The 25,589-nt window shown below is 36.9% G+C and overlaps 1 long non-coding RNA gene across 3 annotated transcripts in view; it reads right to left on the reverse strand.

Annotated features, from left to right (window-relative positions):
• Nucleotides 1–216: 216 nt before the first annotated feature.
• The window catches only part of LOC140505945 (uncharacterized), a 42,065-nt gene continuing 16,692 nt past the window's right edge, over nt 217–25,589 (reverse strand). Inside the window, exons 4-7 of one of the 3 annotated variants that reach the window (XR_011967716.1) lie at nt 25,067–25,107; nt 14,683–14,783; nt 11,240–11,546; nt 217–9,449 (exon numbers count right to left, since the gene is read on the reverse strand). This is a non-coding gene — a long non-coding RNA (uncharacterized lncRNA). Of the gene's footprint in view, nt 11,547–14,682; nt 14,784–25,066; nt 25,108–25,589 lie in introns of all 3 variants that reach the window. The other 2 variants (XR_011967714.1, XR_011967715.1) reach the window with 2 other exon arrangements.

Raw genomic sequence — 25,589 nt, forward strand, 5'->3', positions numbered from 1 at the left:
GGTGCCTTTTCAGCACTGTTCATGGGGAGATGTTACCCTAACCAGTTGATATAAGTATTTTCTGTAGTTTTTTTGGAGTAGATGGTATCATGACTTGATGCTATCTGCTAAGATTATACAAATCTCTTTTGTCTAGGAAAAGGTTTCCATCATCTTTTTTGGTTTGTTTGCTTGTTTAAGGCAGTCTAGTCAAGCCTATGAACCCATTTCTCAGAATATTTTTAAAAAATGTATTAAACAAAATACATAGGATGATAAAGGAAAACAATTATTTTGAAACAGAATTTTCAAAATATTAAAAAAACACAATTTCACAGTTCCCAGATTAAAGAGTTCCTAGTCTACAGGGCTATGTATTCACAAAGAAAACTTTTGATTTCAGTTTGGTTTCTCAAAAAGACTTTTATCCAGGCAATATAATGTGCTAAACAGCTGACATGACTGTCCTTGTGTATTCAGCAGTTAGACTTCTCTATGTAAATCAATACATTTGTATTTGCTTCATTAAGCAGTTTCTTATGGTTTGGTCTATCTTTGAATACAACCAGAGCTTAGCAGAGTGCTTAATACATAGTAGGCACTTGATGAATTCTTGCTGATTTATTTATTGACTAGAAATCAATTTCAAGTAGGCCTAATAATCAACTTCTACCCACTTATTTCAGCTTCCCTAACTTCTTTCAATACTCGGCTGAAATCCCACCTTCTGCAGGAGGTCTCTCCTAGTCTCTTCAGCTGCTTTAATATGAGGTTCCATTTACTCTGTATATATCTTGCATGTACCTAGTTATGTTCATGTTTGTCTCTTCCATTAGAATGTGTGGTTCTTGACAAAAAAGATTGTTTCTTATATTCTGTGTCTCCCCAGTGCTTAGGAGTAGCATATAACCCCTAATGAATACTTGTTGACTGATTTGTTGTTGTCTCTGAATAAATTTTGTTTGTGTAGCCAGAGAAACAGCATAGCATTTTCTATGAAGTTTGGGATCTGGGTTCAGGGACACCTGGGTGTCCAGTTTTCTCCTGATAATTGCCCATGGGCAAGTCACTCAGCTTTCCACGAGCCTCAGGCTATCCTGTAAGACTAAGTGACAGATGGGATCACACCTGTGGCAGGGCTCCACTGAAAAAAATCACAGCACTTTGACTTATTGTTAAATAACTTGAGATATTACTATTATTGTTGCTGTTAATTAGACATTGTTATTCTAGACAGTTGTTGAAGAAATTGAAATACTGTTTCTGAGTATTTGCAGAAGGGAGTATTTCTTCTGTAAGAAACATAATTGGGATCTCCTCTGCTCTGAAATCTATCAGGAGCTGCTCAGAAATCTGCTCCTACATAATCAAAGTTAGTCAGTCAATTGATAAGCATTTATTAAACACCTACTATATGCCAGGCACTGTGCTAAGCACCAGGGTAACAAAGAGAGGCAAAAAAAAAGTCTGTTCTCAAGGGGCTCATGTTGTCGAGACAGCAAGCCAACAACTACATATTAATAAGATACTGGGTGAACTGGGAATAATCTCAGTGGGAAAAATACTACCATTCAGGAGGACTGGGAAAGACAGTTTTTTCTTTTAAATGGTATTTTTTCCAATTACTTGTAAATACAATTTTTTAACATTCAATTTTTTAAAATTTTGAGTTCCAACTTTCCTCCATCCTTTGTTCTTCAGGAACCTCCCTAAAAAGATAAGAATGTTAAATAGGCTACATATGTGTACTCACATAAAACATATTTCTATATTAGTCACATTGTGTAAGAAGAAACAGAATAAAAGGAAAAAAAACTATGAAAAATTACAGTGAAAATATTACGCTTTGATCTTCATTTAGACTCCATACTTCTTTCTCTGTTTGAGGATCGCATTTTCCATCATGAGTCTTTCAGAATTGTGTTAGGTCCCTGTATTGCTGAGAAGAGCTAAGTCCATCATAGTTGATCATAGCACAATATTACTACCACTGTATAAAATGTTCTCCTGATTCTGCTCATTCATTGTACATTAGTTCATGTAAATCCAGGTTTTTCTGAAATCTGCCTGCTCATCATTTTTAATAGCACAATAGTATTCCATTACATTCATATAACACAACTTGTTCAGTCATTCCTCAATTGATGGGCATCCCCTCAATTTCCAATTTTCAGTCACCACAGAGAACTACTATAAATGTTTTTGTACATGTGGGTCCTTTGCCTTTTAAAAAAAATCTCTGGGATACAGATCTGGTAGTGGTATTGCTGGATCAAAGGGTATGCATGGAATGATTGCCCTTTGGGCATAGTTCAAAATTGTGCTCCAGAATGGTTGGATCAGTTCACAACTCCATTAACAATGCATTAGTTTCTGGGAAAGACTTCTTGCAGAAAGTGAGATTTTAGCTGAGATCGGAAAAAAGACAGGGAAGTCATAAGAAGAAGATAAGGAGGGAAAGAGTTCCAAGTCAGAAGAAATGAGCAGTGTCAGGAGATAGAGTGTTATGGGCAAGATAATAGCCAGGAGGCTAGTGTCACTAGTTTAAAGAGTATATAGAGGAGAGTAAGGTGTACAAAGCCTGGAAAGGAAGGAATAGGTCAGGTAATGAAGGGCTTTAAAAGCTAAACAGACATTCTTAGTGTCCCATGGGTTCAGAATGACAAAAATATCTGAGTACTATAGACTTGTATTTTCAGGAAAACAAGGGAAAACCAACTTCCAGAAGGAATCTTCTTACTGCTTGGGTTTGGTACATGCCAAGTTGGTGTTAGGACCTGTGATTTAATTAGCCTAGGGAATTCCTAGGTGAGGAAACTCCCTCTATCAAAGTAGGTCAGCACCCTCTCTGTGAATTATTGACTTAGAGACTTTCTTGGGACACTGAAAGGTTATCATGTCAGCATATGACAGAATCATGGTTTGAATCCCAAACTTCCTGGCTTCAAGGCCAGTTTTCTATCTCCTATTACATGCAGCCACTATATTACAAAATGATATTGGCACTAAGATTGTGTAACTCAGACAAAACCCACATTCTTTTCAGTACTTTGTGGAAATGAGATCTCTTTTCAGTTTTTTTTTTTATGTAGCAAAACTAGTAATGTGACTAAAGAAGATGAATGAAATAATTTATATAATATCCAAAACTTCTATTTTTCAGTTTCTTTCAGAGGGTGAGGTGTTAGGATAGACAATACCATGGTCTCAGTAATCTCCTCATAGACGGTATTTGAAAACCAGTTTTGGCAAATAATTGGAAAGTGGAAAAGTTCACATGACTTTACTTCCAAGGAATTGAGGAAAGCGAAATAAAAAACAGTAAAGAAAAAGAAAGATACTATCTAAAAGACTGAAAATGGGAAGAAACATGGATATGAACAATATTACATTTGCCTGGTTGTTTTTATATACATGCATATGTACATACATTTTTGTATACATAAAACTTCTTATCCCATGTTAGGCAACAAGGAAAGCAATTATAATTTTGCAATTTATAATTTTCCAGTTATAAACACAATCAACCATTTTAATACAAAAGAGGAATAGGAGAAGGAACTAATATGATTTCTTTATAGGAATTATAATTTTAAAATAAAGATTAAATGTGACTATGCCCAACCTAGCTTAGTGGAGTGATGGATGAGAAAGTCAATAAGAATAAGAATGAATCAGTGCTCACTAATAATCAGCTTTTAAGGGGCTTCATAGACTTTAGAGCGCTCTTGCCCAGACAGTCTCATTGATCTTCACAACAGCTCTATGAGGTAAGCAGGAATTGTATTTTTGTCTCCACCTTACAGATGAAGAAATTGAAACTCAGAGAGTAAACATAACTTGTTTACTAAATGGTTTTACTGGAATATAGAAGTGGTTTGGTGGTTTGGGTTTTGTCCCCTACCGCACTGCTTCTTGTGATCAATGTTGGACATTGTAACCTAGCTATGTGACTCTGTGTTCAAACCATTAGTAAGACGATGCTCATTGATGGGGAGCTAGGTGGCCCCATAGCGCATAGAGTGCCAGACCTGGAGTCAGGAAAATTCATCTTCCTGAGTTCTAATCTGGCCTCAAGCACTGTGTGACCCTGGGCATGTCACAACCTTGTTTGTAGTTTCCTCATCTGAAAAATGGGCTGGAGAAGGAGATGACTAGCCATTCAGTAGCTTTGTCAAGAAAATCCTGAATGGGGTCAATGGGGTCAGACACAAGTGAAACAACTGAACAACAGTATGTTTATTGATGGAAAGAACGATGAATCAATACTATGTGCCCGAGTGAAGCTCAGGGATGGGGAACCTGCAGTCCTGAGGTCACATATGACCTTCTAGGTCTTCAAGTGTGTTCCTTTGACTTAATGCAACTTAATAAAAGGATTGGATTCAGTCAAAAGTCCTCACTTGAGGACTTAGAGGGTCACATGTGGCCCTGAGGCCACAGGCTCTCTGCCCCTAAACTAGTATAAGAGCTCAGATGAGGAGAGATTCTTCATCTTTTGTGCTCTGAGAAGACATATGCAATTCTTCCTGTTTTGATGACATTTAGGAAACTGTGCTGTGCTTTCAGAGATCCTAAGCTTGTCACCGGTGCCAAAGCCAATCATTTTGAACTCCAGTATTCTCCTTTCTGGAAATGTAGCATGGTCTTAGGGTACAGAGCTAGTCAGAAGGTCTGAGTTCAATTTTTGTCTCTGACTCATACTGACTACATGACCACAGACAAGGCCTTTAATCTACCTCCAATACTTTGAGCTACAGATGAGTTGTTGATTTACTTTGATTGAGTTCTATACTGAAAACTGCCTATCCTTGATGAGATTGTAGATCCAAATTAAAAACAAAACAAAACAAAACAATCTCCTGGTACTTCTGTGTGACTGGGGCTCACAGAACACCATGGTGTTAGAGAATTCAATTGTACATGAACCAAAGGAGAATGAAAAGATGCATGCTATCTAAATCATGAGTAGACCACATAGCATATTATCAATAATGGCTGGCACATGAGATAAAGGTATAAACATATCATCAAGGACCAGAAAAGGAAGCAGGTCAATTATGTAGCAGGAGCATTGGAGAACAGATAGATATACCTAATGATGTACTGACATTGACAAAATATGAGACCCTGACCAAATTCTCTAGAACATAGATTGGTCTTTGTAGGACAGAAACATAGGCCATTCCTGGCTCCATAACTGAAGTTGTCATATACATTCACAGTCTCAAACACTTGTTATTATAGTGCAGGTTTTCCACTAAATATATCAGCCTGTCCATCTTGAATTCTGACAGTCACTGGATTGCAGAACATTTCTTCTTTTCAGAGATTTTTCTGCCAGTGGAGAACATAAAAGAAATTCATACAACAAGGGAATCTAATTCTGAAAAAAGGATTTTCCATCTCATTCTCTTAACCCTTGGAAATCTCATGTATATCATTGCTGGCAAGTGGCCATTGCAACTGATTAAGTGATGGTTTAGTCCCTACTGCTTTAGGTTCTATCACTGTACATTTGGGGATTTTGAAAGCCTTTCTACACAGGATGTCTTCACACAGTTGTATCTCCTCATCAGGACAGCATTTCCCAGTGAAAGAGGTAATATTGCACGTGTGGTGATGAGTGAAAGGAAAATGTCAAAGCAAAGTGAAAAACTTTTCAAAGGTTAATCATGTGCTGCAGAATCAGTCACCTGCACCCCTATAGTACCTTAAGTTGACAAAGCTTTGATTGCAAATATGCCCCTTTTACAGATGAAGAAACCGAGGTGCAGAGAGATGATTTGATTTGCTCATAGCAATACAACTAATAAGTGCTGAGCCATGATTCGAATCTAAGTCCCTTAACTCCTAAGTCAGGTGATATGGACCACACGTAAAATGGTTATAAAAATAGTTAGGAGAAGAGCAAGGCTTGATATGTGTGTGTGTGTGTGTGTGTGTGTGTGTATGTGTGTGTGTGTATGTGTGTGTGTGTTAAGTCTGGAGTTAGCAAGACTCGTCTTCAAGAGTTCAATCTGGTCTGAGACACTTGCTAGTTGTGTGACCCTGGCAAGTCACTTCACCCTGTTTGCCTTAGTTTCCTCATCTGTAAAGTGAGTTGGAAAAGGAAATGGCAAACCACTCCTATCTTTGCAAAGAAAACGCCCAAGGGGGTCACAATTCAGTATCAAATGAAACTTGAAAGAACAGTGGCTCAGGAGTCAGAGGATCTCAGGTCAAATATTGCCTCTAATCCTAAACCTGGACAAATCACTTAACATTGTGGGCTTGTTTATTCATCTGTAAATGAGAGGTGGTTGGAATAGGCAGCCTCAGAGGTCCCTTCCAGCTTAGATCAATGATCATACTAAGTAGGATAGAAATATTATTAGAACAATACACAAGACAAAATTAATTTTGACAAGATAGGACTGAACACCCTTTTTACTCCCTGCCTACCTTGTGATATTCCATAACTCTTTATATTCACTTACCTTTGCTCATGTCCTATCTTCACCTCCCAGCCAGCCCACCCCAATAGAAGGTATGTTCATTTATGTCTCTGCATCCTTAGTGCCTGGGAACATAGGGCCTTGAATATATTAGAGCTTAAATAATTGTCTAAATTAATTATTACTAGAGTGGCATATTACATATTCTGTAGAAATTTTTATACCAAATCTTGAAAGTGCATCTGATGAATCAACAGCAGAGAGACTTCAAGGAATTTTTTTCTTAGAACTTAAAGATGCATACTTTCCTCTTGAGAAAAGTTCTTTTATTTTTCTCAAAGCAAAGGCTTATTGGAAGCACGTGATATAACACTAGAAAGGAAGTCAAATAACGTAGCATTTATGGGAAGAAAGATTAAGTGAGAGGGCATGCCTGGGACAGAAATGATAACAGAACTTTTTTCTCCATAGTAAAAAGTAAAAGAAACCAAAAATCCTCCATTGCTGCTGGAGTAAAAGATGACCATGAGTGGAAATGAAAAGTCAGAGAGTTGACATTTCAGGATCATCATATATTTTCATTGGAGAAACAAAATGGTAGCCTTACGGTAAATTTCTGAGAAAATGAATTTTAAATAACCATCACATTCTTATGGCCAGCAGTCATGTAGTTCCCCTGCCTCACTTTACAGATGAGGAAACAGAGGCACAGGGAGGTTAAATGCTAATAACAGTAATAGAGAAACTTGTAGTGGGACCAATTCTATCTGAATTCCATAGAAAAAAATGAGAATGAAATGATAAACATAACAATAATAGCAACTTTAATGATAATGGTGAAATTATGTACTATATCACTTACAAAAAGTTGGTACCTACCAAATATCTAACAAGACATGGTCTTGTGCCTTGCTATCTTCCCTAAATTAATAGATGACAAATTCTAATACTAGAAATATGGGCCTCAGAAATGTCTTTGGCAATTCAAAAAAAATTTGTAGTGGAATTTAACCATTATCACAAGCAAAATTGTTCCTGCAATCTCTTGGACATTGCGTTATTCCATAAACATTGAAGAATAATATTTTTAATGGAGGTTGCTCTAATTTCAAAAGGGAGGTTGCCAAATACCCATAATCTTAAAACTACATTGAATGAAACACTTTCAAAATGTAGAGGACCTAGAAGAAGGGATCAAAATCCCATGGGAACTGGATGAGGTATATATCATTCTTGATTTCCTGACTGCTACTGGATTTATTCCAAAGATGCTTTCAGGAAAACAACAGAAAGTGAGTTTATATCTCAATCCTTTTATTCAATTATATAAAAAAGTTATTTTACCCATCTGTGCAATAGTTTTCAGAACATTAAAAATGAAGGAATGCTAGCAGGACAGTAACTTGTTCAGAAATCATTTCTCTCTGAAATCTGTTAAAAAAAATTTGAAGACAAGATGAATTACAATAATTATGACAACTGATATGTACATAGCATTTAAAGTTTGGAAGGTGTTTTATATGCAATTTATACGTATAATCTTGTTTGAACCTTATAACAGCCTTGCAAAGGCAGGATTATGTCATTATCTGCATTTTACAGATGAGGAAATTGAGATTCAGAAATATTAAGTGTTTTACCTATGGTCACACAGCTAAAAAGAGTCAGAAATGGGATTTGAACCCATGTTTTTCTGCCTCCAAGTACAGCAGTTTATTGCATAAAACTAGAGAATTTTTCCAGGGCTAAATACTATCAGATATGCTCAAGGATGGCAGTCCATGGCTCCTTCCTTAGTTCCATCTGCCCACATGAACTGTTTGAAAAAGTAAAAGTTATCTTGAGGGCCACTGGATCAATGTCTAATTTCCCTCTAGGGGCATAAAGCTGTATATACTGAGTATCCTTAAGATTTATAATCATGAAATTTTAAAGTAATTAGAATTCACTTAATCCAATTCTCTCATTTTATAGATAGAAAAATGTATGTCTGAGAAGATTAAATGACTTGACCGGGATTAAACATCTGACCAGTGGCAGAGTGGGCACTAAAGATAGTGTCTTCTAAATCAAGCATTATTTCTACTATACCAGTATAGGTTGGATTAAAAAAAATTGGGGTGATGGTGAAATTACTATCATCCTACTACTAAAATTTTCTTTTCAAAATCTATCTGAAAACAAGAACAAAAAGCTGTACAGCTTCCATTTCATGTAATATTATGTTGTTTAACTTTGGATTTATGACTTCTCTGGGAATTTGCCAGATTCCAATCAGAAATAGCGATGACACTTTATGGGAATGTCATTTTCATATTTCACAAGCTTTTACTGACATGGGAGTCATGAAACTCTGAATTTTAATACTGACTGTGAAGCTTCCTAGCTATATGACCTCTAAACCCGTGCCTCAGTTTTCTCATCTGTAAAATGGCAATCCTGTTATTTGCACTATCTATTTCATAGGGTTGTGGTGAAGAAAATGGGTTGTAAATCTCAAAAATAGAATAGGAATGGAAGCTATTTTTTATGTTACTCATAACTCTCTACTGCTATTTATTGTCTTTCTTTTTTGTTATTTAGCCCCATGTTTTAAAATGAAGATTATTTAATGAAACTTCAACTTTTCTTTAATATTATAAAATGAGGAATTATAATGCAATGTGATTTTGAAATTATTTTAAAATTTATTAATAGATTATATACTTATGAAAAGAGACCCTAGATTTGTTTAATCCAATTCAAGGAATGCTGTGAATAGTTTTGGTAGCACTGATTTAATAAATACTGGCAGATAACAGCATCCCCATGAAATGTACATGCAATGCCTGGTCATTTTCATCTGTTAACATTTCTGCAAAATTCTTACCAGTTGGGGAATCATTTGGCTTCCTGGGCTACATTACCCTGTATGTGCTAGGGAGAAATGCCATAAAACTCCATGCAACTTAATTGCCAGTTTCAGATGTGAACGTTAAAAAGGCAAATAAAGTTTTTCTCCAGTTAGCTGACATGGCTCCTCTTCCTTTGTTCCTGGTATAAAGAAGCAAAATGGGAAAGGTGAGTTTTAGAACCCGCTTAGGCAGTCTGCCTGACATGCCTTTCCTTCTATGCCTTAGTGGCAGTGAAAATCTCATGAAGACAAATTCTACAACTCCTGTGGTGTTATTCAGTTTTTGCAGTTATATCAGACTCTTTGTGATGCCATTTGAGATTTTCTTGGCAAAGATCCTAGCGTGGTTTGCTATTTCCTTCTCCAGCTCATTTTACAGATGAATAAACTGAGACAAACAAGGTTAAGTGACTTGCCCAGGGTCACACAGGCAGAGTGTCTGAGGTGACATTTGAACTCAGGAAGAGGAGTCTTCCTGACTTAAGGACCAATACTCTATCCACTGAGTTAGCTAACTGCCCATCAAACTCATGTACTTGGGTGATTAAAAAATAAATTTATTTTACATTAACTTGCCATATCTCCTGAGAATCTCACCCATTTCTCTTGAACAAGATCAAAACTCCTGACCACAGTCTTTAAGGCCTCTCGTAGGAGAGTCTGCTGCCTAAATATCCACTTTTCCTTTTATCTGAACTTAACCAGTCAGTCTAATATATTTAGGATTCCCCCATCATCTCCCCTGTCCCTTCTCTGGGGTCATCCACAATTTCCACTATCTTTGTTGGGAATACCCTTCTCTATCTTCTGCATATCATCTCATCTTCCTTCAAAGCTCCAATGTCTCATTTCTGGGATACATCTGAGAACAAGGATGCCAGTATGGATATAGAACTTTAGTATTTGTAATGTGCTTTTCAGTGGAGTCAGACTCAAACAGGAACAGATCCCTGTGGCATATTGACTTAGAAAACCCCATGTTGTATTTTTAAAATTAATTTTGTTTCATATTTCGCAAATACAATTTAACCTGGTTTAGGTGGCCCAGAGGAGTTTTAGGGGCAGCTCATGCCCTCCTCCATCCCCATGGGGGTTTGACACCTCTGTGTTTAGGCTCATTTGAGATTGACATCAACCTCCTGACCTGGGGCAGTTACATAGCAAAGTGGAGAGAATCCTGGACTTTGAATCAGGAAGATGAGTTGGAATTTCTGCCTTTAACACTTATTAGCTATGTTACTCTGAGCATATGACATCTTGGTGCCTCAGTTTCCTTATCTGTGAAACAAGAATAATAATAGTAACTGCCTCCCAAGGTTGAAGTGAGGATCAAATGAAATGATTGATACAAAACATCCTATAAACCTTCTGAGTGCTCTAGAAGCACTAGCTACTGTTACCAGAAGCTATTAGGTACTATTATCCCCATTTGACAGATAAGGAAAATCAAGACCCAAAGGAGTTAAAGAATTTGCCCATGATCACAACTGCTTGCCCTTGCTATAAGGTGGAGAAGCACACTTTACTTAGAGTCGTTGACAAACTAGCCTTCTTACTATTTTTTGTCTCTGACATTCTATCTTCAATTTGTGTCTGAAAATGCTGAGTTTTCATGGAATGTGTAATTCCCAATGTCCTTTAGAGCACTGCTCTAATGCCCTCTCTCTCCACCAAGTTATGAGTACCAACCCTGACAAATTACCTTATACTTGTTTTGTATTTATTAGAAGAACATATTTATATGCATATATGTTGTGTCCTCCGAAGAGGATGAGCACTGCTTGAAGGTAGACACTTTTGTCTTTGTAACCCCATCATTTAGAACAGTGTCTGGTACACAGGTGGTGCTTAATAAATGATTGCTGATTGATTGATTAGTTGAGTTGAACCCAAATCTTAATGAGTCAAAGTCTGGAGCTCTCCCCACTACCTTATGCTGCTTGTCTTTGGAGACACCTCTAGCCTCATCCTGTTTGGCAGCTGTCTGCCCATCATGACAGTCACAGCCCTGTTAGGTTTTGCTCTAGACTTCCCAAATCTTCACACTTTGTTTTCCTTCCTGTGGAGTAACAGTTACACAATTATTAGTTGTGTAGATGCTTCCATATTTTTGTCGCTTGCTTATTGTATCCCTTGTCTCCTCAGGTGAAATTTCTTTCGGTCCAGTACGAGATTTTTCCGCTTCTTCTCAAGGTTGCAAGGTTCTTAGGTCTGTGCTTTGCACACTGGGGCCAGCCCTGTGAAGCAAGAATAAATTAAACACTCCACAGTGGACTTATAATTTTGTAATCATAGAAAGAGCCAACTGCTGTGAGTCCATCCAGCCACCATGGGGTTGATCTAATGTAATAGAACAGCATTTCTGCAGCTGGGGAAAGATGCTAGGCTCCCACAATAGGCAAGAATCTTTTCCGTTGTTTTCATGTTCAAGTAGAATTAAATGAAGACTTTTTAATGGTACAGGGGTGCTGTCTAATTACCAAAAACAAAAAAAAATTGGACATAAGGACTATTATCCAGGAGACAAGAAATATGCAATAGGGATTTATGATTTGCTGCTTTTCTCTCTGTGTGTAAAAATACTCAAACAAAAATGAGTTTATGTAAGAAAGCCTGAGAAGATTTAAGCAGTGTTTCCTAACCTTTTTTTATATCATGGACCCCCAAGGCATTCTGTTGAATAATGTTTTTAAATGAATAAAATAAAATTTACAGGATTACAAAGGGAATCAATTATAATAAAATAAAGGTATCCAAACTTTTTTTAAATGCATAGATCCCAGGTTGAGAACCACAGATTTGAGGCAAATTAACTCTGGAACATAAATGGAAACTTTCCTATAGCCAAAGAAGTTAGGAGCAAGCTTCAGGAAGTAGCCAGGTGGTATTTAAAAGTTGCGGTTCTGAAGAACGTGAGACAAGAGGAGAGGCTAGGCAGATATTGTGCACTCTGACTGCCAAGGATTTGTGGGACGTATGTGCTTTTGGGAAAGAGCCTGGGCTTGACACCTGTATGGTACAAATCAGTGCTAATTACTACCACCTGGCAGATTAGCAGAGGTTAGAAACAAGGAAAAAGCAAATAGCTCGACAGACTTAGCAGCATTCCCAGGGGTCTTTCTGTGACTAGCCAGTGTGCAGAGGGATTTTCTAGGAGGAATCACTAGGCACTGTAGTTCAGCTCAAGACCCAGGAAGTATGGACACCAAGTGCCCTATTCCAGAGACTTGGAGAATATATACCAGGCTAACCAACCTTCCTGCAGTGGTCAGCAGTTGTGTGTGCTGTAAACGTATTTACATTTGTAATGTTAATGTAAATACATTTTCCTGCTAGAGGATAAAGTACAAGGGTTTTTAACACCACAATCCTCTATTCTCACTCATTGGACTGGATAAAGATTTTCCAGATAGGATAGAAGAAATAATTCAGGAAGAGGATCATGCAGAAAAAAGATTCTAAGGAAGAAAAGAAAAATTAAAAAAATTAATATAAAAATTGAGTAGTATACAGATTGGAAAAGAAGACTAACCTCGACATCAGTAAAGCACATAAAAAGTAAGAAGATTCAGCAAATAACAAGCTTTTATTAAGTGTCTACTAAGTGCCAGGAACTGGGTATCAGCTCTGTAGATACAAAATTAAAAATTAAAAAAAAAGGGTCTGTCCTCAATCATCTTATATTTATTATAGATTAAATGCAAACAATATTCCAAGAAATTTCAGGGTAAGGACACTTGCAATTATGGAAAGTGATAGTTGGGCTGAGCTCTGAAGGAAGCTAGGGATTCTCTGAAGTAGAGGTAAGGAGGGAGTGCATGCTAAGTGGAAGGCACAGCTAGTGCAAAGTTACAGAGAGGGGAAATAGAAAGTCATAGAGGCCAACTTGTCTGGAATGTAGATTACATGTGCAATAAGCCTGAAAATGTAGATTACAGTCATATTGCAATGGGCTTGAAAAAACAAACCAAAAAGTTTGTATATTATCCTAGAAAAAAGAGGGAAGCCCTGGCGCCATTGTAATGGAGTGAGTGACTGGGCCAGATCTAGGATATCAATTTGGCAGATTTTCAGAGGATGGATTGGAAAGGGTAGAGGTTAGCTACAGAGCCAAGTAGGAGGCTGATAGTATAGATGAGAGGTGAGGAGGACCTGAACTAGGGTTATGTTGTTACAAGTGGGAAAGTTTTCTCTAAAGATTTTTTATGCATTCTGAAGAATCAGCAGCATCTCGTGTCCAAACCAAAGCTGAGAAAGTCTATGGGTGCTACCTAGTGGATCTCAGGAAACTTGTTACTGGTCCTCAAAAGAAGAAATCTGTCGTGGTATTTATATACTTATGATTCTATGTAAATAAAATATGGCTAGTTGGTTTGGAGATAAAATACGACTAGTTGGGAGAGAGCCTTTGCTAGAGCTTATCTGAGAGAGAAATTCATCAAAGCCACCCACATCTACTCATTTCACTTGATGATTGCAGGGCAGAAGATATTAGAAGAAACTAGAATGTGTATATATATATTATATGTATATATTATATATGTATATACAAGATATATATGTGTGTGTATGAGCATGCATTTATGCACATGTATGTGTATAAATATAATAGGAAAAAATGACTCTGGGACATAGGCAATATTTTCATTTCTTCCAGTTGTGAATAGTGGCTTTGACACATTTTTCTCCATCTCCCTCAAATGTCAGTTTAAAGTCCTGTTGTGGAGGTGTCCATCAGTGGGTGAATAGCTAGATAATTTATGCACATAAGGCACACTATTTTACCAAAATACATGACAAAAGGAAGAGATAGTGTCAGAGGAACCTAAGAAGACTTGTAAAAAAGAAAAGAGAGAGTGTTTTAAGTGAAGAAATGGCTACTTGTGGATGGTTTTGAAGAACAAAATTTGGTAATCTATACCATGACTTATAATACCAGGATATGGGTCCTGAAAAAAGGATAGATTGGGAAAAGTATATTTGAATCAATTCTCTTTGAAGTAATCAAAAGAACTTAAAGAATTTTCATTAATAAGCATTTTTCCCTTATTCCCATCTTTTCCCACTGCTGAAAAGCAAAAACAAGCTCCAAACCTTCGTGACTAATATGCATAGTCAAGCAAAACAGATTCCCTTGCTGGCCATGAACAAATGGAAGCCTCATTCGAATCTTAAATCCACTGCTCTCTGTCAAGGAGGTGGGTATTATGCTTCATCACTTGTCCTCTTGTCATCATTGTATTGATAAGAGTTCTTATATCTTTCCAAGTTTTGTCTTTAGAATATCATTATTGTATAAATTATTTCCCTGGTTCTGCTTACTTTACTCTTCATCAGTTCACACAAGTTTTCCTAGGTTCCTCTAACACTTACCTTCCCTTTTGTCATATATTTTGGCAAAGTAGTATTTCTTTCATGCATAAACCATTCAGCTATTCACCAATTGATGGATACCTCCACAACAGGACTCTAAACTGAAATTTAAAAGAAATGGAGAAAGATAACCATATAGCATAAAATGCATCAGGTGGAAATATAAGAGGAAATAACATAGAAGAGGAATAATGGTGATGGACTAAGATATGTATTTACAAATGTACTGAGTATGGGTAAAAAAGAAGATGAACTTGATATATTAATATAAAAATATAAATATGATCTCTCAAGTATTACCAATATGAAATATGTCATTACTGTACTTTTGAGTTTTAGGAACAATTCTGTCAGAAATAATTTCATTTAATTTTACATTAACTGAATATTCAAGCCATCTTTAGTTTAGAGAAAGAGATATATACAAAATAGCATAGTCTCCCCATGCCATTGGACATAACCCAAGAAAATCCGAGGTAATATTTTTACAAATTTTGAACAAGAAAAAGATCAGAATATGTTAAAATCCAAGCTGGACTTAACATTATAGTGATTATTCAGTCACTTTATCGACTCTCCTCAAGTGTCCTCCTGGAATAAACAAATGAATATCATCTTCGTCAATATCAGTATTTCTGTGGAAAAGAGTGGGTCATGGAATTAATGTTTCAGGGGATGTACAAAATGGAGACTGCCTTTATATAGACCAATAGTCCTATTACTTCAATGGCAGAGAAATCAATAATCTAAGAAAAGAGGCATTCTTCATTCAAATTTTGGTTACCACTCAATCCATTTTCCTAAGGTATATGCTTTCTCTTTTACTGTATTCACATCCAGAGAAGTCTGAAAAGTATTTTAGATCAGAGAAATATTTTTGTCTTGATATTTTCAATTTTAATAAGAAAGAAGCTTTAAATATTTCCATGATGGAAAATGACAGGAAGTGACATATGACTGGGATATGACAATAGCAGTAAATATATATATATATATACTGTATTATGTGCATATGTGTATACATACATTAAACTTGGTTACTTATATATATATATGTACAAATACATAAACCAAATTTAAAGAGTCGGAAAAAATTTTATCTCCAAAATAAATCTATGTTTGTATGGAAACCCATAAGCAAGATGGATAACATTTAGTTGATGATAAAAAGAGAAAGAAATAGAAATGATCTTAATGGGTATAAACTACAGTCTGCTTAGGAGAAGGGTATAGAATAATTTGATTGAGTCCAAGTTCTACACAACAGATCCTTTTATTAAGGGGATTTGTTCTGTGAAATGTGGATTCAATCAAAGAGCTTCACTGGCCACATGTGACCTTGAGTCTGCAGGTTCACCATCCCTGGTATGGATGATGCTTTCTGAATAGATATTAGGACAAATTAGTACTTTTAGTAATCATAGAGGGTTTCAATTAGAAATATGCCAGAAATCTCATTCTTCTAATAGCAGAGCATTTAATACATTGTCTTTCTTTACTGACAGTTTTAGTTTTCACAGGTTAGAGGAAATGGCAAAACAAAATAACCCCAAACCTTACTATTTTGTAATTAATTCTGACCAATAAGGAATAACTGCTTCCTAACTGTGGCAATTATTAGAAAGAAATGACTGCGTTATCTTAGAATTTCTAAAAACTGAGTTTGTATTTCACTTTAAGGTTTGCATAGTACATTACATATTTAGTCACATTTCATTCCCGTAATAACCTTAGGAGGGAAGTACTATTAATTATCTTCATCTTGTAGATTAGGAAACTGAGGCTGAGGGAGGATAAATGACTTGCCCTGGGGTACACATCCAATGAATGTTTGAGGCAGGATGTGAATTCAGATTTTTCTGGCTTGAAGTCCACTGCTTTGTTTATCACACTCCAGGAATGAGGGAGATAGCTGGCCATAGGTAGACCCATACCACTGAATTATAGCCAAGTAGATCTCAAAAATTTTACAGATAGTTGTTTTGCTGTGTTCAGATATTTAAAAGGGAAATACAGAATGGCAGCAGGACCACTAGACTGGGAGTAAGGAAATACGTCCTAGCTTAGCATCTCTTGGATCTGCCCCATTTTTTTTTTACTCACACAGCTACCAATGTAAGTATTGCTTAGACTATTGTATTAGCCTTCTAACTGGTCTCTTTGCCTACAGACTCTATCCTTTGCACTCCATCCTCCATATAGCTACCAAATGGTTGCTGTTCTTCATTCTTGAAGAGGACCAAAATAATGTAATTATGTTAGATTCAAGTTACAGTGTGATAGACTATGGCTTATCAGACCAATATAGAACTTTCTCTGATGAGGACATGCCATGCTGGGCAGTCCTTTGCCAGTGTCTCCCATGTCACACAATCAATTCTAATGTTTTTCAGAGAGACCCTGAGTGTGTGCTTGTATCTCTTCATCTGACTACCAAGTGAGCACCTTTCTTGTGTGAATTCTTTTTAAAATAATCTTTTAGGCAAGTGGTATATTTGGCATTTAATCAACATGGCTGACCTATTGGAGTTGCATTCTCTGTAGTAGAGTTTGAATGCTTAGCAGTTTAGCTTGAGAAAGGTCCTTAGTGTCCAGTGGAAAAAAATATTCCTATATATATATGTATATATGAATTCAGAAATCTATCTATCTGTCTATCTATCTATCTATCTATCTATCTATCTATCTATCTATCTATCTATCTATCTATCACCTATCTGTCTGTCTGTCTATCTTTCTATCATCGTGCCAGGTGGTTTTCATAATCTTCTTAGGACAGTTGAAATGGAAGCAACTCAGTTTCCTAACACGGCACTGGTATACTGTCCAGGTTTCACAAGCGTACAAGATTGAGGTCAGCACAAGGGCTCTGTAGACCTTCACTCTGGTAGGCAGCCTAATACCTCTTCTCTTCCACACTTTCTTTTGGAGCCTTCCAAACACTGAGCTAACTCTGGCAATGCATGCCTCAACCTCATTATCAATGTGTAGGATGTGTTCAGGGAAGACCAGTACCTCTGGTGTGAGGGCTACCAAATATAATCTTCCAAAACCACAGGTCTGAACATGACATGTCTCCACTCAAGAATCTCCCATAGTCCCCTACTACCTTTGGTAAAAATGCAAATTCATCAACCTGGCATTTAAAGCTCTGGTCTATCTTTCCAGACTTATTTACTCTTACCTACTCTCATATTCTCTACATTTCAGTCAGATTGTCCTATTTCTTATTCCCCAAACTCAGTATTCTCTTTCTTCCTTCTCCAGCTTTGTACAGGCTGTCTCCCATGTCTAGAATCTCTTCCTTCCTTATCATCTCTTCAAACCCTTAATGTCCTTCAAGACTAAGCTCAGGTATTACTTTTGTTGGAAAGCTTTTCCTAATTTCCATTAGTCTTGGTACTCACTCCCACCTCAAAATATCATGTATTTACTTGTCTCTTTTACATGTTATATCCCCAGTAAAGCATAAACTTCTTGAAGATCAAAACTGCTTTTATTTTTGTCTTTGTGTATTCAAAGCAGCAAGTACAATGCCTGGCCCTTAAATAAATGATTGTTGAATTGAACGAACATGTATAAGATTATCTAGAATGCTGCTTCCAATTCTAATATTCCATAACTGTAGCTTTCTCTACATATAATGTATTTCAGTTTGCAGGAAATTCTGTCTTTTTATCTGTCTTTTTATCACCACCCCTTCCGTGTGTGTGTGTGTGTGTGTGTGTGTGTGTAATTGGTATGTCATAATGACTTATAAGCCAAGAGAAATTCATGAATAGAATGGAAAAATTAGTGACATATTGTACCAACTAGGACTCCAGCATACACAGGAGGACCTGCTGTACAGGTTCTTAGATCTGCTTTTCTAAAAAGAAAGCAACTTTAAGGGGTCAACAATCTCCTCTAATCAAGCACATATATCATTCCCTTAGTTCAGGGGAAAAGTCAGAACCCTGAACTTCAGAGAAAATACAAACAGAAATTACAAGCAGAAATTATAAAGAGAAAGAACAACAGACAGAGCTTCCAATTATCTGATCATAGACAATACATACATCATTACCAGAGAACACCAACACCTGGGTTTTCAAAGCCAGGGGGCATCTTAGCCACTGGGCAGAGTCTCGTCTGGCACAAGAACCTTCTTCCAAAAAATAAACGGCAAAGTAAAACCTCACCTCAGAGTATATATACACTTTACAGAGCTGGAGGGCAGGACCCTCTGACCCAGTGCCTCATTAGAAATTAGCAAAAGGTATCTGAGGCCTGTTAATGGGCTGGGAAGATCTTTAACTCTTCCCCCCACCCACCATTAACCTTACATTAACATTAAACATATAGAATTTTATGTGATAAAAAGTTAATTAAGAATGCCTCATAAAATAATAAACTGAGAATGGATTACTCAGAATATGCTTAGAGAAATATTTTTTTAGTAAATTGCATCAAAGGGTGTTTTAAAAAATAATTTAATTTAATTAGCTAACTTCTGTAAATCCATAGCCTGATAGAATGTCAGCGAGGGATGGGATCTGAGAGATTGTGTAAGCTTAAGATCCTCACTTTAAAAGATGAAGAAACTGACATTTTCTTACGGTGTCGATCACTAATACCAGACCAATGTGGTCTAGTGATGCATGTTAAAAATATGAAGTAAACTGAATTTCAAAATGAGGCTACCAGGTGTCAGTCTTATCAGGGACAGTCCCTGACAGGAGGTAGTTATTGGTTTCCTCTAGGTGTTTCTCCACCATGGCTTTTAAAGGCGCCCTTGTAAAGTTTTCTTATTTTTCTCAGTCTAACCTGCCCCAGCCCCAGCCTGTGGCCTTTGAAGTGCTTTGCTTGGAGGTGATTTCTTACCCACAACTAAGGTAAAGGTGTTCTCATATAGAGCCTTAACTAGGAATGGTTAAACCTAGGCCAACGTCATTTGGGTGAAGTTAAGGAAATTTAACTTTGGCCACATCAGTGGCCAAAAGGAAAAGTCCAACCATTTGTAAAGTTTTGTTGGGTAGTCCATTCCCTTCATACTTGTGGTGGTTGTGATATGATTTTGAGGGGTTCAGGGGTCCCTCAAGAAAGAGGGTACAGGACAGGGTGGTCTTGAAAACATTCATGGACTCAAGCAATCTTTAAGTCAAATTGACAAAGGTTTATTTTTTATGCTTTTCAGGGGACAAAAGTCCTTGAGGAGCCTGAGACCTTAGAGGTGTACAGTTTATATAAGATAATCTATAGTAAAACTTGTGCCAAATATGCTAACTAGATAATGTGGGGTGGTATTAGGGAGTGGTTATGGAGTGGTCAGTTCTTAAAGGAACATGCACTTTTTGTATCTACTGTGCAAGTATTTCATCCAGAGTTCACTGGGAAAAGCCCAAGGTGGGGTGGGGAGGGGGACAAGGAGGTGTGGTTTTTAGGTGTGCTACATCACTAAGTTAACTAGTGGTCTGGGCCAACTGAGCATTACCCAGTCTGCCACAAATCAATGTCTTGTTTGAGAAGATAGATGTAGGGAGTGCACATATGTATAAAGTCTAGGATACACATAATAGTGCAATAATGAGACAGGGAGTTGATGTAGATAGTCCAGTGCGTACTGAATATCTTTTGAGTCAGTATAAAGCCAGTTAAAACTAATAATTGCTACAGGTGTGGTTTATTACTATACCAGGGAGAGATATAAGTGTTTTGCTGGGGTCCATTCATGAGTAATTGCTAGGCATAGTGTCTTTGGGCTGGGGAGAAACTGCCAGGGACAGTGTTTTGAGGCTAGGGAGAAATATAGTCTTGGAATTGGGGTCCTAGCAGAGGTACCCAAGCACCCCATCAGTTGTGAAGGTTTTTCCTGAGAAAGACATGGGACTCAGGTGGTGTCCCTATGTAATTGTTATACTAGAATTTACATTGTATGGTGGCAGGCACTGGCAAATTCTAAATCCCATTCTAGTTATGTTTTCAGTTTCATATGTTCTGGCCTTTTACTACCAGATAATTATATTTTTCCCTCAAGATATCATTGAACATTGAGATCTTATTGTGCCATTTTTATGATGTGTATATTTGGGAAGGTAAGATGAAAGAATTGTAAACTAATCAGTGATACATGAACAATTAGAACATATCTTTCCTTTGTCCTTCTATCCATCCATAGCTAAGTGATTCATTAGGCAGAAAGCAAATAATGAAATAGAAAAATATTTTACCTTATTATTTCAAATGATTAAAATACTTAACACATGAGAACATAGAGGTAAATTGCTGTAATTACCCAGGTTGCCTTATCATTCAGAAAATACATTATTGGAAAGAGAAGGGGCCAGTCAAGAAGGTAGAAGAAGGGATAACAGATAAGCAACTCTGGTCTACGTGGTACCCACAAGACACATTAAAAATCTAAAAGAAACCTTTTAGCACCTTGCATAGATGCTCTATGCATAATTTATGGGAGGATGCGGACCAGAATTGCACAGGATAAGAAGGTGTGGATGGATTGTTTGAGAGAGTGCCCATATTAAAGAGTTCACAGAGCCATGGTAATACTGAAATATTTGAGTAAAATACTCAAAATCAATGATAAAGAAACAGAAGAGATTGTTAGAACTGAAGGCCCTTTTGCCTTTGGATAGTTCTCCAAAGGGGAAAAAATATTTTACAGATGTTCAGAAAATAAAAGTGTTTAAAATTAAATCCAGATTCCCTTGTAGAGTAGGACCATTGATGCATCCATAAAAGCCATATCTGTGTAACAAGGGTGGGTGCTTATGCAAGCATAATGTGATTAGATTTAGATTGTATTAGGTCTTGTAATCAATTAAACAAATGTTTATGAGACAACTACTATGCCACAGTTGCTGTGCTAGGTGCTAAGGATACCAATATACAAGCAAGATATCTCTTCACTCTCTGCACATACATATGTATGTGAACATACATATACTGGTAATTATGAGAACATCAAGTAATGGATTTTTCTTTGCTAGCTAAATTTTTTATAATTGAATTCTTCTGCATTCTTCTTCATCCAAATGTTTATTTTAAAGGACAATGTAAAGTGGATGGCTTTAAACCCAAGGTGTAGGCCTTTTTTTAATGGAGAAGATTAATAAGTCAAATGTCTAATAAATACTTGCATCTTTGAAAAATGTAAATTGAGGTCAGTCTGAGTGACCTCCCAAAATGAAAAAAGTGCAAAGGCAATAGTTCAAATATTCATTAGCATGAGAGGTAAATGTACAAGATTCTGTATGAAGGTGGGAGAAAGAGATTCATGAATTAGAAAACAAAAATGTAAATAAGGAACAAACAAAATGTAGAAATGTTAACAGATAGGCATAATCCAATGGAATAATATTTTAAAAGGAAGGTCAGCTTGAAAGGAATTATAAGTTGTCAAGAATGAAAGTAAAGAGACACAAAAAGATGTGATTTAAGTGAAGAATTCTAGTTTTTGTGGGATAAATTTCTAACAGAAGGAACCAGAGACAAAAACTGAGCTGAATAAAGGGAAGGAAACTACAAAGGGGATTTGTAAAATAGTTAAAATTTGCATAGCACTTTAAATTTTTCAGAGCATTCATTTTTTCCTTACAACAACTCTCTGAAGTAACTGTTGTTATGATCCCCATTTTATAAATAAGGAAACTGAGGCAGAAAAAGATTAATTGACTTGCTTGGGAAAGTGTTTGAGGCAGGATGCAAATATAAGTCTTCCTGACTCTAGCTTCTACCCACTATCTCACCTGGCTGCTATAGGCATCTGAAGTTGTGAAAAAGGTCAAATATTGAATATAGGGAAGAGAAATTTGGAGAATTGTGGAGAAACGAGTGAAAATTTTGAAGAAAAATCTCAACATCCAGATTCTACTTCTAGTTTCAGTAGGAAGTTTCAAGAAAAGAGCAAGGAATGTGAAGATCCAAAGAGAAGGGCTCAAGGAGTGGAAAAAGAGAAAGTAGGTGGTAGGACTGGGTACATAAGTAAGACAAATTGGTAAATTGATAAGTGAAACAATTTGTTGAGCTAAAAGGTGATTAAAGGAATGAAGTTGGTGTGGCTATAAAGTGGTTGTGAGACAACAGAAAGAAGGTTGGGTGTGTGGTCAAGTTGTTGAGAGGAGATAAAAGGTTGTGAAGTCTTAAAGGCAAGCTTAGGAGATAAGGCATAAAATTCCATCAGTATTTTTAAAGGGTGCAAATCTCAGTTAGCATGGAGAGCAGGTATACTTCTGCACAGCACATTTCAGTTTAATGTTTTCATTTCTGCCACAGTCAGGGACTATGTTTAAAGTTTGGCAACTTTCTCTTAGAAGAGAAGATGAAGGGTCTTGGGAAATATACCATCAACTGCAGACGATTTGGGACAATGAAGAGTCCCTTAAGAATGAAATTGGGGCTTCAATGAGAAGGGGGAAAAAGTATTTAAAGTGTCAGGGGGAAAATTTGATACTTGTCAGGAGGTTGGAGAATTGAAGAATGTGACATTGAGAAGGAATGGAAGAGAAAAGACAATTCTGTGATTCTTGAAGTTAAAGTGTATGAGTATACACACATCTTTAAGTCTATTTCTGAGTAAATAAATGCTCTGATCAGGAAAGCAATTGCTTGTCCCCTGAAGAATGACAAAGTAGAACTATAGATGTTATCATGTAAGTAAGAAGGAAGAAGGAAAAAGAAGGAAGAAGAGGAGGAAGAAGAAGGAGAAGGAGAAATGAGCTTTAATGACTGGTGATTTTCTAGTCAGAGGTACTGAAGTAGTTAATTGTTCATCTGATATCAACAGTAGAGGGATTTATGTCCTTCTCTGGGCCTATATCTAAGTCTTTATAAAGATCCTCTCAAGAGTTGTCAAAGTGACTAATTATCGCATAATTCTGGTGATCCATGTGAGTACAAATGATATTGTCAGACGGAATCTAAAAATTCACACTAAAGTTTATGAGATTTTGAGCAAATAGTGAAAAAACATAGAGCAGGGATAGGGAACCTGTGCCCTCAAGGCCACATGTGGCCCTCTAGGTCCTCAAGTGTGACTTTTTGACTGAATCTGAAAAGTCCTGGGAAAGTTACCTAAACTTTCATGCCTCCCAGACATTAGCACAGGGAGCTCTTTCTATCAAAGAAATCACAGATCCGGATCAAAAACACGTCATAATAAAGCTCAAACTACTTACGTTACTTTTATGTACAATCTTTAAACTTCACAGAGATCACAATACAGAGATGTAAGTTGTGTTTCCTCATCACTGCCCACTGATAGCAAAGGATATAGAATTGAAAAATTGCCTTGTGAAGTGAACAGTTGAGTAAGAAGGAGGCATTGGAGAATGAAATTTAGATTTCTAGATCTCTGCTGAAAATATAAGAATGATCAACTCCTAAGCACTAATAATACTCCTAAGAAAAACTGGTGAGAATTTTGATTTGGTTAATGTCTTGAAAGTCTAATAAAAAAGACATTTAATTTTAAAGAATGAGAAAGAAAGAAACTGACCTAGGTGAACGCTAAGGTCTAGATATCACAGAGAATAAAATTACCTTTTTGTGAGGCAGGAAATTATCAAGGCAAAGCAAGGAGACACTAGCTATTCTGCTTTTGAAAGCAGAGAGAGCCTCAGCAGATATCTGGTTAATAGAAGTCATCCGTTAGTACCATATCATATGTCTGTGCCAGCCTTATGATCTGTTTCCTGTACTCTTCATCTATTTCCTCTTTCTGCCCTTGAGGGCTATAGTATAGTTACAATAACAGAGGGGAAATCTAGAGCAGAGTCTAAGTCGATGGGGGATTCCCTAGAGACTGTGAGGTCTTCTGAGTTGATCCTATTTGCAAATGACATTGTGCTGGTTCATCAGGCAGCCTAGAGCATTGCATTGCAAAACCTCCTGGAAGAAATGCATAATCATTCTGTTGTTCTAATCATGTATCCATGTGGGGAAAAAAAATAAGTGGATAGAAAATGCTAATTATCCAGCCCATAACATGTAGTTAGATACACAACCTATAAAGTTTGTCCATAAGTGTATATGTATATATGTGTGTATACACATGTATGTATCTATATTCATATAAAGGTATGTGATAGGCATGGCCTGGATCAACATATAACATATGTACATGCTAGTGTATATACACATGTGTGTATACTGTATGCATTATAGATAGTTATAGTATGTATTGGTATGTATATAAAGACCTTCATGTATGTACATAAATAAGTGTGCATATATGTATATATGTGTTGATGGACAAACTCTATATGTTGCATATTTAACAATATATTGCATATAGACATTCTGCAAACAGATAAAAACAGGAAATCATGCACCAACACTCCCTGCATTTTAGTCTTGACTTGTAGCCTTTTCAAATTGAAGAACTTACCATCAGTACGGTAGTTGACTTTGATGCCGTGTTCATCCCCCCTGAAAGAACGTGACAACAGGGCTGAAAACAGTCAGCTAAAAGGCATGGGATCAAGCACACAGCCCTGTTTCACTCCATTGGTGACTGCGAAGGCATGAGAGCTTTGTCCACTACCCAGAACCCAGGCAAAAATGCCATCATGAAATTGACGTACAATACTGATGAACCTCTCTGGGCAACCAAATTTTGACATAATTTTCCATAAGCCCTCATGACTAACTAACAGTGTCAAAGGCCTTGGTCAGATCTACAAATGTTGTGCACAGACCTCTGTTCTGCTCCTGGCATTTCTTCTGGAGTTGTTGGGCTGCAAACACCACATTGACTGTTCCTCAGCCCTTTCTGAAGCCACACTGACTCTCGGATATATGACCATCTTCCAGGTGAAGGATCAGCCTATTAAGGAGGATTCTAGCAAGAATTTGCCAGCAATGACTAAGAGGGAGACCCCCTCTGTGATTGTCGCAGGACAATCTCTTCC

Source organism: Notamacropus eugenii, chromosome 5 (assembly GCF_028372415.1).
Source record: "Notamacropus eugenii isolate mMacEug1 chromosome 5, mMacEug1.pri_v2, whole genome shotgun sequence".
Taxonomy (NCBI): Eukaryota; Metazoa; Chordata; class Mammalia; order Diprotodontia; family Macropodidae; genus Notamacropus; species Notamacropus eugenii.